This window comes from Gopherus flavomarginatus (assembly GCF_025201925.1).
Source record: "Gopherus flavomarginatus isolate rGopFla2 chromosome 13 unlocalized genomic scaffold, rGopFla2.mat.asm SUPER_13_unloc_3, whole genome shotgun sequence".
In the NCBI taxonomy this organism is placed as follows: Eukaryota; Metazoa; Chordata; order Testudines; family Testudinidae; genus Gopherus; species Gopherus flavomarginatus.
This window is the reverse complement of record NW_026114611.1, coordinates 1,175,772-1,188,718: the sequence shown is the minus strand read 5'-3', so window position 1 is coordinate 1,188,718 and position 12,947 is coordinate 1,175,772. Positions and strand designations below refer to the sequence as shown.

Genomic DNA, 12,947 nt, shown 5'->3' with positions numbered 1-12,947 from the left:
CAATACTAGTCTGGTTGGGGAATTTGGTTTGAATGTATTATTAATATTCTCTTCTGATTTCTGAAACAGTTCAGCTCAGTCTTTGTCCTCCAGGTGTGTTTCCAGATGTTGAGTTATGGGGGAGAGGGGCCAAGTCATGGTGTCTCTACCCTTCTTTCATGTTTTCATCCAGCTTCTTAGGAAGCTCCTTTGCTAGGATGTGAATCAAGCAGTGTCCATCCTCACAAGGCAGACTTGTACAAACCATATGATCATTATATGAGAGTGGTGAATATGGGGCTTCCAGGGTGCTGCTTTGAGCACAGCGTGCCACACCTGGGCTTCCATTGCAATGGAGACGTACCCTTAGAGTCCATCTCTCCTGGGATAAAGATGGCAGCAGGGCTGGCCTGGCTCATCTGACTTAGGCTCATAGACGTAAAGCTGAGGGGCTAAAAACTGTGGTGCAGATATTTGTGTTCACACTGAAGCCTGAGTTCAAACACCCTTGGCCCTCAGAGGTTGGGCTCAAGCCCATATGTCTGCACTGTAATTTTACAGAGGTTTGGAGGGAGTTTAGCAAGTGGAAATAGTAAAACTGCATTGAGGGGAGTGGACCACTGACCTATCAGCTCTTAACACCCAAACTTTTAGTAACTCTATTATCAGTGCCTGTGCGTGTAATTTAAACCATAGGTCCATCTAGTTCTGAATCTTGTCTTCTGACAGTAGCCAATGCCAGGTGCCCCAAAAGCCACTCCCCAAGGCACCACTGGGAGTTGAATCCAGGATCTCCTGTTTACACAACAGGTACTTTAACCACCTAAGCCATGGTACCTGCTGTTACTTAAAGCATCGTGTCTGCCCACACCTGACTGTCTGCCAATCCCCACTGGGCCCTGAGAAACGTTGCTCGTGTTTGGCTTCTGTAAAACAGAGGAGCAGGTGAAGTTTTGCTCCCAAGGTGTGTGTGTGATTCTTTGGACAGATCTACACTACAAAATTAGGTTGGTGTAATTACGTTACTTAGGCTGGTAATGCAGTATATCAACCTAATCCCAGGGCAGATAGCGGCTCAGCTGTTAGAACTTTCTGGAGCTAATAAAGGGGAGGGGCCCAGCCTCAGTAGCAGGAATGCAGGGCAGGTGAGTTCACAGTGGGCATTATGGGATACTGGTGGAGGCCAGTTATGGTGATATAATGACCAGCAGCATTTACACTGACAATTTGTCACTTTAAGTTTGCTGCACAAAGCTCTAGGCCTCTCATCGAGGTGGTTTTATTTTGTCACCAAAACAGGGCAGTTTTGTCGCCAGACGTGGCATTGCAGTGTGTGCACCAGCCAAAAGCTGCTGAACGAGGGAGTGTTGTGTGTTTTTCACACACCTGAGCAATATAATGATGCTGAAATAACTTTGTAGTGCAGACCTGGTCAAAGATTCACACACACACAGCTTGCAAGGAAAAGCTCACCTGCTTCTCTGCTTTGCAGAATCCAAACACAAGCAAAGCTTGTCAGGCCCCAGTGAGGATGGCAGGGAGTCAGGTGTGGGCAGACACTGTAGTTAAGCTACAGGTGGGCACCATGGCTTAGCTGGTTAAAGCCCCTGCCTTGTAAGCAGGAGATCCTGGGTTCAACTCCCAGTGGTGCCTTGTTGATTAACTCTTGGGGCACCTGGTATTGGCTGCTGTCAGTGGACAAGACACAGAGCTACATGGGCCTTTGGTCCGGTCCAACATGGCAGTTTTAATTATACTCACAGGCACTGATAACAGAATTACTGAAAGTTTGGGAGTTAAGAGCTGATAGGTCAGTGGTCCAGCCTCTCACAGATGACCCCCTCCCTTTGGGACAGGGGCAGATCTGGGCTCTCGCACCAATTGCTCATTGTGGCTTCCAGAATCTGTGAGCAGCTCATTTAGTTTGCACCAAGGGTTGAGCCCTGCTTCATGCACCGTGTGTGAGAATGAAAATCCTAAACCACCCTTTGAAATAACAAATGCAGCAGGACGTGTTATTGTCCCTGCCCCAAAGCAGACAGACCAATGGAGAAATACCATTGAGTCCAGGGTATTACTCCACTGCCATTTTACATTTTTTGCTTGCTAAACTCCCTCCCAACCTTGAGGGCTCCCAGAGCCCAATATTGAGCTTGAGCTGAGATGTCTACAGTGCAAATTTACCACCCCACGGCCAAAGCCTTGGGAGCCCAGCCTCCGAGACCCCACGAGGGGTGAGGGTTTCCAAGCCTGGGCTCCAGTTCCATTCCCAGGAGCCCAAATCAGATCATCCAGGCCATCAGGATTTTATCACAGTGTAGATGCCCTCTTAGGATATGTCTACATTGCAATGTAAGCCCAAGGTTAGCAGAAGTCATGTCAGCAGCCCCAACACATAAACATAAACCATGAGGAAAAGACCCACCCCCAAATAAGCTGGGCAGTGTCCTTTTCCGTACGGTTTGTAAATCCAGCAACCAAAAGTCCTTAAACATGAGCCCCCCCCGGCACCCCACTCACAGCTGTTGTCCTTAGTCAGTGCAAGCCCAGAGGTGCCTCTGTAGAGTTCACCTGCCATCCTGAGTGGAAAATGGGGAAAATAAGAAGGCACCGTATTCACTGTGTTGTCTAGGAACTCACTCATCCCTCCACTGCCACCCTGTCCTAAAGCTGGTTTAACACCTAAATTTTAGTATTGGGACCCCAGCCCACTTGGCCTTGGAACCCTTGTCCCCTGCCTAGCAAGTGCTATTGAATTGAAGGTGAGTCCCTCAGTCGGGGTCTGCCAAGCACAGTTGTGCTGCCCTTGATTCACACAACAAGGATAACAACCCTTTATTTCTCCTGTCCCAATAACAAGGAGACTGGGAATCCAACAAAAGCCAAAAGTGATCATTTTGGCAAGCAACGCAACATATTTCCAACGCACTGTAAAATCCACATGCAGACTCATACACAAAACCTTGCAAGAAAATCTTCCTGAGGGAGTCTGAGGCACCTGCTGCTGGAGGGAAGGAGGGAGCAGTGGTTTGGGATTGAGGGGCACTGGGAATAGGAGGGACCTGTGCGTTGGGATTGAGGAGCAGTGTAAAAAGGAGGGGGCTGTGGGTTGGGACAGAGGAGAAGGGTGAAGAGGAGTAGGTTCTGGTTGGGAGTGAGGAGCAGTATGCACAGGAGGGGCACTGGATTGGGACTGAGGGGCACTGAGAGTAGAGAGGACATGGGTTTAGGCTGAAGAGCATCATCATTTGGGGATCCAGCATGATAGAGGAAGGCAGCAGGTGATTCTAATTCCTTAGGGATATTCTGTTGTGTTTTCTGTGTGTGCGTGTGCATGCAGGGGAGGAACATGCTGTATGCCCAGAGGCCTTTATTCCTCCAGGCTGCAAGGACAGAGAGGATGTCAGGAAGTTGCCCCTTCAAACCCACACACACAAAGGCCCCTCTTAGGAAAGGCACAGTCTTGAAGACAAAAAGTAACACCAAAGAGGACATCAGAAGAACAATTTTTAAAGGTATAGTGAGTAGTTTATTACCTGACCAGGGTCTTGAAACCTGGACCATCAGATTAAAAGTCTGACATTCTACCAGCTGAGTTAGCCAATCTCACAGCAAAAGAAGTACAAGTTATGCAGAGGAGAAACTAGTCAAGAAAAAGGGAAATGGATACAATATGGGAAACCTGCTGCTCTGTCTCTCTTCCCAGCCCTGGCCTGGCCTGGTATTAGTGCAGGTTAAAAAGACAGGGAAATATTGGCATCTACCAGCCTTTCATAGCTGTACAAGACTCAGGCACAGAACAGAGGTGCCCATCAAAGAGATAATGATAATGATGGGAAGGTTCACAATTGACTCAGTAGTTGCATACAAAGGTGCACGTTTGGCAGTTACATTGGGAAATTCTGGCTCCTTCTCAGGCTCAGATTGGCCACCCCGGTCTAGGTGTAGAAGTTACAACATTGAAACTTGAAAGAGGGGCCAATTTCCCCATCATTTCACACCTTCACATCCAAACACGATGACTTTCTGAATGAACCCGCCTCGTTCAGCTAGAAGATCTTGGGGTGGGTGTAGGAGTCACTGGGTAAAATTCTCTGCACTCTGTTCTGGATCAGGTCAGAGTAGAGGTACCTAGTGATCTAGTCTGGCTGTAAAATCTATATATCAACCCCAATTATGGTGTGAAATTAATCCTCAGGAATGGCTGTTCCCCACCCAGATCCCAGCAAAGGGCTTTCCAAGGAAGGGGGCTGTTCAGGAAGGAAAGAAGAAAGATGTCCTTCTCTCCCTAGAGGAACTGGGCTCTGCGCATTGGAAAAGGAGGGGAAGGAAGTGGCCACATGATGGCAGTGGAACCTAAGAAATGAAACACAACAGGCTTCTGAGCACATTGATTCTGCACAGTGAACGAACCTGACTCCTGTATCATGAAAAGCCAAAAAGCCATTTCTTTGTGTGACAGGGGGAAAAGAGTTTCAATCATTCCTGCCCATTTACTTTTGAATTATTTTACATTATAAAGAAAATTGTAACAAAATTAGTCTGACCTTGAGCTGCCTGTTATTAAAAGCCTGTTCCCCAATTCAGTTCCAACTGCCCTGCTAGAAACACCCCCAGGTCCCTGCTCACCCCAGGAAGAGGAAAAAGAGAACCCCCCACTGGGCACTGCCCTTGGCTCCAGGCTGCTGTCCCAGGGTGTGTGTGGGGACTGATTGTTTGCTGCTGAGGAGGGAGCCAGTACAGGGCTCTGGTGCTCTGCTCCTAGCATCTGCCCAGCCCAGGCTGTCCTCTGCCTCAGCTGCTGCTCCCAGCCTGCTCTAGAGTCAAACAAGCAGGGCTCCCAGGGGAACAGAGTCTGGGACAGGGCAGCAGCCTGGGTTGGGCTGAGAAGATGCTAGGAGTTCTCGTTCCCTGAGAACTGGCCTGGCTCGCTTCTCAATAGCAAACAAACCAATTCCACATCCCCTCCCCAGAAAAATCAGCCTGAAGCCAAGGGCAGCAGGGGATGATTGCCTTTAGCTCCCACCAAGGCAGGAGAGAACCCAGGGCCTTTCTAGCAGAGCTTATGGAACTGACGTGGGGAAACCAGCCTTTAATAACAGGCAGCTCAAGTTGAAACTAAGTGTTCTTAATGATTTCTACAACATTGAATAACCCTGCGATCATAGTGTCATCATCCATAAAATTGCTTCAGCCTTACAGGTTCTCAAGTACGAAACTAAACATCTCTTCAAATCCAAGGAAGTGGAGATCAGTCAATCTTCAGAGTCATCCCACATAAAATAATCATGTTGTGGTACATACTGGCCCCATCATGTGGCCATCGCTTTTCCCTCCTCTCTGTTAAAAGTTTTAGTATTTTGCACAGAAACTTTCTTCCCTCAGGAGAGACCTGGGAACCAGGGCTGCCAGCCAGACAAACACCTTTAAGAGGAGGCATAATCTGTCAAAAAATGATCTCCCTCCTTCAGTTCAGTGACACCGTGAAACGTTACTTATCAGGGCAGAGCCGGAGGATTGAAAGCAGCTACATCAAGCCTCTGTGTAGCTAGCAGGAATGAACACAAACACTCCCTTGTATCTGAGGAGATGTTTAGTTTTACCCTTGGTAAACTACAAGGCTAAAGGGAAAGGTGATGGTGGTGTCAGATATAAAGAGTGAAACATGAAACAATCATCACAGTTATGTCCGTAGCAACTGTAAATATTTCTAAATTCATCTTATTATCATCAGTGTATTATTTTCTCTGTCATCTAGACATTGACTAGACCTTGAACAAGAAATTTGGGTCTTGACAAAATAATCAGCTACCCCTCATTAATGTAATGGACTTGACACACACTTGGGTGTCTCCACACAGGTTCAAGTACTAACAACAGTGGCACCTTACAGCCATAGCTTTTAATCAGGGCAATACATTGATACAAATTCCTGTTAAATCATTTCTCAGCCAGAGTCCATCTCCTACATTCCTTAAGACACTGGGCCACCATGTGGACGTTTCATTTCTCGCCTCAATTTCAAACAGAGACAGAATTTCCTTTGCACAGATCCAATAACAGTAAAACCTCCCTGAGTCTCTTGTCTGAGCCAGGGCCTTCGATTCCAGTGAACCCTTCTGTCCTGCAATGGCAATGGTCAGACAGAGGGGACGTGACCACCTTCACCGCTGACAGTGAGATATTGGCTCAACTCTTTCTTTCTGCTGCTGGTGTTAGTCCATGAAACATCAGGGATGGAATGCAAGGCTGAGCTCACACACCAATCCCCTGAAACATTTCAGTGCCCCAGAGAAATCCTGCCCCCGGCTATTGGAATGATATGGTGGAGATTCGAATTGGAAAGGGACTGTCTGAATTGTCAGTGTGGGGAATGAACAACAATCTATAGCAATGTCGTTAGCCACAAACACACTAATCATGCTCCAGCTGGAAGGGGAATGGGCAGGAACTCTTGCTGTTCACCATGGGCACAATTACACTAATGCACAGCCGTGAGTGTGCTGGGGGAGTTTGTCTGAGCCATTTGAAGTGACAATTCTGTGAGAACAGGTTCATCGTGTAGGGCAGCAGCTGTACATCAAGTAGTTGTGGCTGAGTGGTTAAGGTGGTGGACTAGAAATCCATTGGGGTCTCCCCACGCAGGTTAGAATCCTGCCAACTATGGAAGCATTAGTGTGTTGTCATTGCTGCTGTCTTACTGCCTGACTATCCATGGAGCCAGATCTGCACTCCCTCTGAGTCTGGCTATGCTTAAAATACTGCTGTAGCACTGTGGAGTAGACAGTGGCTACAGTGAGGAGAGGGGTTTTCCATCCCTGTAATAGCTGCATTGGCAAAACAATTTTTCCTTCCATTTAGCACTGTCTAACCATGGCTTAGGTCAGCTTAATTATACTGGTTCTGGGGGGTTTCACACCCTGAAAGACGTACTTGTTAGAGGGTTTATCCCATCACCCTCCCATTCCCTGGTCCTTCTCACGTGACCAGAGAGCAGCAATTCATGAAGCTCAAAGGTGCAAACAATTCAATGTTTATTGGGGTAAACTTCCAGCAAGCAATGATTCCAGTTTCTTTCCTCAGCATCCCCCTTCCCAGCTCTGACACCACAGAGGCTTGCCCGTGACCCCGTTCCCTTTCCCTGTTCCTATTCTCCCCCTTAGCAAAACATAATTCCAATTCCCCTACCTCAATTCCCATTCGCATTCTCCCCTTACTTCCTGATTGACTGCAGACTATATAGTAAAACTTGAGTTCTGCTTAGCTCTATCTTAACCAATCATTTTACTGACCAATCCTAACATATTGTAACATGATTATCTAACCAATTATACCCCACCACCTTAATTGGTTTACACAAAACAAATTAATGATACAGCAGACAGAAACAGTTACAGAACCAGACAGAGATTATGCAGACAAGCAATAGGAAAGTGGGGACTACAGTGACAGAACAGCAAGGAAATGAGGATTTCACACCCCAGCTGTTGGTAAGTGAGTTGTTCCCAGACAGGATGCTATCATAGAAGAGGTGGTGGGTGCTGGTTGCTTAACTGTCTGGTGCACAAGGGAGGATTTTGAGGTTCACCATTACTCTCTTAGAATGCCAGCACCCATCTTTTGTTCACTTAAAAAGCGAACAGGGAGATTCCAACACCACAGAACTCATGGAGCTCCAGGAAACATGTAACTTTAGGTCCAGATGAGTGTGTCTAAAAATCAGCTGTGCTGTAGAAGGTCTCTAGGAGTTGAAAGAGATGTGCCATCTTGACCTCCCTAAAGAGTTCATCAACTATTAATGGAAACTAGGGTTGATAAGTCACATTCTTTGTAGTATCAGGATGGTGGACTGGTCTAAAGTGCTAGTTATAAGTGTCTTCTTTTCCAATCCATTGGGTGTTCTGGTCTCTGCATGGAGACGTGATTTCAAATCCCACTCCTGACATGACCATTTAATTCTATCTGCAGAAAATGGCCTCACTTCAATCTCCTTTGCAACAATAGAACACCATTTGCTTAGCTTTTCTATTCCAGTAGTTGTGAGAGAAGCTCCAAACCAGGGGGAAACAGGGCCTGTTCTCCCGACCCATCAGTTTTTGTCTTCCTTCATTCCAAGCCATTTTCTGATACATCCATATTTCCCACACTTTTATGAAACTTTAGTGTCATCATTTAATTGCCACACAACTGTACTTATGAAGTGAAGTGAAACACAAGATTTTTTGGATATTCTTGCAGAAGAGTTTTGTTTTCTGACCTGGAATTGAACAGGGGCTACCCGAGGGGGACAATGCTGCTCCCTTTTCTTGACTCATCCGAAAAACATAAGTTCGTGGTGCCCTTTGTTTCCCTGTTCTTCAAACACCTGTCGGGGTGGCCTAGGGATAATTGGCCCGGACCCTCCCTGCCCTACCTTTCTATATGATTCTGTTGTGTGGGTTTGTGCTGTGTCGCTGTTCCATGCTGAGCTGTTTTGCACAGTGTCACTTTGCACTCTGATGCATTGTTTCGTGTTGTATGGTTTTTGTACTGGCTTGTGTTGCACTGGTTTGAGCTGAGCTCTTTTGCAGTGCGTCATTTTGCCCTATGGGACGTTCATTTGCATGGTGCTGAATTGTCAGGCTTTGCACTCCTACGTGTTGTCACTTTGTGCTGCGGAATGTCAGTTCACGCTGAATTGTTAGATGTTAGATTGAGGTGTTTCCACTTTTGTTGTTGTTTGTATTGTATTGCGATGGCATCGAATTATAGAGCTGTACGGCTGCAAGGGCCCTGGAGAGGTCATGAAATCCAGCCCTCTCTGCTGAAGCAGAGCCAAGCAGAGATGATGCATTGGGGGTATGTGGGATCAAGTGCCCACAGCAGTCGGCCCAGGCAGGGAGCAGAAGGAGGGAACCAGAGCCAGAGCAGGTTGTCTATGGGACCAAGTATATGCAGAGTATCCTTGACAGAGGTTTGTTCAACCTGTTCTTAAAAGCCTCCTAGGACAGAGACTCCACAGACACTCTTGGGAGCCTATTCCAGAGCTTAACTACCCTCAGAGTTAGAAAGCTGTTCCCAGAATGGGCTTCTGCCCCTAGTTGGTCCACCTGACTTTAACGATGAGAGCTGTCTTTCCCAACATGGCAGGAAGAGAGCAAGGCAGGGTGACCCTCAGGAATGGTGCCAGAAGGCTGCTGGGCAGTGACAGCCAGGGATTGGGGATGAAAACTCCTCTGTGCAGCTGAGCAAGGGCAGCACCAGGGAAGGAGCATCTGTGAAAATGCCCATGTGGAAGGTGGGAGGGATTTGGGGGCCCAGGAGGAGGGTGCTTGATGTTCAGTGCCTTGGAGCAGCTGGACTTGGACATGGTGGGTGTTCAGGAAATGCACATTAACAACTCTAGGGTAGCTCAATAGGCAGAGGGTGATTGGAGGAAGGGCCCCCTGTCCAGGGAAGAATGATGGGCCTGGAGTCTTGTTTTTCACATTCGCGGTGCGAGTACAGAAGGTGGTGGAGCTCCGACCAGGGAGGGCATTACTGGTAGACTTTGTGCTCTGTGGCACTGGTTACTGCTATTTTAGTGTGTATGGTCCCCAGTTAAGCCATGAGAGGGAAGATCAAAGGCTCTCTTCTTCTGGACTGCATGATATTTGTTGTTGGGGGGACGATTTTAATTGTGTCAGCCGGCCTGAGGACCGCTGGTCCCGTTTTCCCAACCGTCAGAGGACACACTTTTACAATGAGCACTACCAGGCACAGGTCTGTAGTGAGGTCAGCTTAGAGGAGCTCACTCCAGCCATAGAGGGGGTTCACCTTTCTGTGGGGACAGACCACGACTCGCATTGACTGGATTTATGCTTAGCTTTTGTGTCTTTAGCATGGTGCTTCTCAGATTCTTTCTTGGCCTGACTTGTAACACTTTGACACTTAACAGGCCAGAGTTTGTGCACCTTCCTATTATCCTCACTAGGATTTGATTTCCAAATTTTGAGGAATGACTTTTTGCCTCTAACAGCCTCCATTCCTCGGCCGTTTACCTAGAGTGGCTTTCTGCTGGTCGTCCTATTGTCGTTTCTGATTTAGGGCACACGTTTCATCTGAGCCTCTAATTGCAGTGTTTTTAAACGCTCTGCATGCTGCGTGCAGGCACCTAACACTTGTGACAGCAGCTCCTTTTAATTCCCATCTAACCATCTGTACTTAGGCCGATAGGTCGACTTTAGGTTTTTAACTTTGAGCGGTAGCTGAGAAGATGGTAAATTGGACAGAAACCCGTTCAACAACCCTCTTCATTTCCTTGTTATTTCCTGACTTCTTTATTCATCGCCTTTTCCTTATTTCCTGGCTGAGGCGGCTAGTGTTTTTAGTGCCCTAGGCGGACGGCCATTTTGCCGCCCTGCGCGCTGGTCCTATGGCTGCAGTGGACCTGCCACAGTCGTGCCTGAGGAAAGGGTCAGCTGGTAAGCGGCTCCGGTGGAGCTGCCGCAGCCGTGCCTGCAGGAGGTCCACCAGAGCCGCGGGAGCAGCTGACTGTCCGCAGGCACGACTGCAGCAGGTCCAACGGAGCCACCTGCTGCCCCCCAGGGCAAAATGCCGCCCCCCAATAATGCTGGCACCCTAGGCAATTGCCTAGGCCGCCTAAATGGAAGCACCTGACCTGCTGGCACCTCTGACTGCCTGGGCTGAAGGCAAGAGGCAGGCCTGGGCAGGGTGAGGGCCTCCTGTCCCGGAATGAGGCCGTAATACTTCCTCGTCCCCTTTTCCCACCCACACCGGCAGGTGGCTGCTGCGGGAGAACACGAGGGAGGCTCTCGGGACGCTTGGCAGTGCTGTGTGGCTGTCAGGGGAAAGAGCTGAGGCTCCCAATTCGACCTGCGATTGACTCACGTGGCTCTGCGCGCTGTCAGCCAGGGCAGGCCAGGCTGCGGACGTGACTTAGGCTTGGGTAGCATGGCCGCACTTTCCTGATGAGGCATGAGGCAGGCCAAGGGTCTTGCACAGCATACAGGGAAGTGGGAAGGAGGCATCTTTGAGCCAACGTGTCTCGTCCACTTCTCCCTTGCCACTTGGGCGGAGGCGGGAAAGGAGAGAAATGTTCCCGGCTGAAGGTTTTGTGCTCGGCTTTGAGGATTAATCCCAAGCCTCTAGTACGGCTGTCGGGAGATGGGCTTTTGCAGCGCAGCCCTAACACTCTTCCAGCCAGCAGGTGAACCCACAGTGTCCGAGAGGGAGCCTTCGGGGCGGTAAAGGGGAACATCACGGCTCCCAGCAGACCTTGAGGAGCCCATGAGGGGCCTTCAGTGGCATCCCTGGGGGAGCATAAACCCCCCTCCTTTCCATTAACAGCTGAACTCACTGACCTATGGTACCACAGAGACACCTACCAGCAGCTGCTTGCCAGGGCCGCTGCTCAGCACCCTACAGCACTTCCTGCCAGTGCCAGAGCTCACCAGGCACTAGCCTGGAGCCAGGGCCACTAGGTGCTGCTGAAGAAAAGCCCGCAGAGTGACACAGCGTCTGTGGATTAATAGAGGTAGATTAATCAAAACCCTCTTCTGCCAGCACCAGGTCTCCTTCTTCCTACACTGGGCCTTCAAGCGAGGGGGTGGCTGGCACAGCCCCAAGAGTCTAACCTGTGAGGCAGGAGGCGGCTGATGCCTGCAGCCTGCTGGGGAGCTCCCAGAAGTTATTAAGGGACAGAGACTCAATGCCCTTAGTAACAAGGGTTTGGGGTTCATCGAGGTCAGTTAGGGGGTCACTATGTCAGCCCTGTAACCCTGGGTGTCAGGTCACCATGCAGCTTTGATCTAGAGCTCAGATCTCAACAACTGACCAGCAGCCCACAACCTCCCCCTGGGTCTGCCTCATCTGGTTACTCCTTACAGGCCGACCTTACCCCACTTCCAGCCCCGGATTTGCCCCCTAATCATCCTACTGCCACTCAGAGCCACAGACGTGGAGGTGCTGAAGGAGGGAAGGGTGACTCTAGGGTGGGGTTCTTGTCTAAAAATGGCTGGCAGAAAGGTGGTGCTCAGCTCTGTCAGTCACTTGCCTAGTTGCCTTGCTGCCAGGGGATGCAGACATTTCTGTAAGGTGCAGTAAGGGGGTATTTGGCTTCTAAGTGAATGTGAGGAATGTGCATTTATGAGAGAGAATTTTTGCCATTCCAGTTGTACATCAGTGGCCTAATGGATAAGGTATTGGCCTCCTAAGCTGGAAATTGTGGGTTCAAGTCCCACCTGGGGTGTAAACTTCCTGTATACTGCAAAGAAACCTTGGTCTTGTTTTCACCAAGGAAGCTGGGAGATGTTTGAACACAAAGTGCTGGATCTTGGGAACGCTCCCCCAGAGATGTTATCTTTCACGCAATAAATACTTCTAAACCCCTCAGTAGCAAACAATTAATACTAGTGTTTGTCTGAGAATAGAGTGAAGGGGAGTGTTTACTCTGACACGTCCATGAGTGAAACAGACAGGAAGAGCAAGGCCGTTCTGAAAGAGAATGGATCTGTCTGGAGACAAAGCAGACCCTGAGAATGAGCAACGGTGTGAAAAGAAGAGGTTCAAATGTGTGTTAGGTTGGTCTGCCAAATTTAAAGAAAATCCCAATGCCCGTAGCATGATGCAGACACTGGCGGTTTCTGATCTTTTACTGAGAATTCATTGAGAAATATTTTCCTTAAGTATATTATGGAATATTGGGCGGGCTAGGAAGGCACCATTCTTCCTGCTTTCAGCCTTCCAGACCTCATGGCTACGTGGCCTGGGACCAATGCGCCCCTTCCAGTCAGCTGCTAGAGCAGACAACAGCAACACAGACAGGGGAGGCAGCACGGCAGACTGGAGCTCTAGGAAGACGTGGGACCAGGTCTCATCAACGGGGAGGTGGCCACCCCAGCATGCACAAGGCTGAGCCAGCAAGTGTAGTGTGCGCTGCAGCCTGCCCCTACTCACTTTTGCAACTGTGTTGCCCTGAGGACACTCAT

General features: G+C 49.0%; 2 non-coding genes across 2 annotated transcripts; both read left to right on the top strand.

Moving 5' to 3' along the window:
• Positions 1-1,558: 1,558 nt before the first annotated feature.
• TRNAT-UGU (transfer RNA threonine (anticodon UGU)) lies at positions 1,559-1,632 on the top strand. Its single transcript has one exon. It is a non-coding gene; the product is annotated as a tRNA-Thr (tRNA).
• Positions 1,633-6,563: 4,931 nt separating this feature from the next.
• TRNAS-AGA (transfer RNA serine (anticodon AGA)) lies at positions 6,564-6,645 on the top strand. The gene has a single exon. It is a non-coding gene; the product is annotated as a tRNA-Ser (tRNA).
• Positions 6,646-12,947: the final 6,302 nt, after the last annotated feature.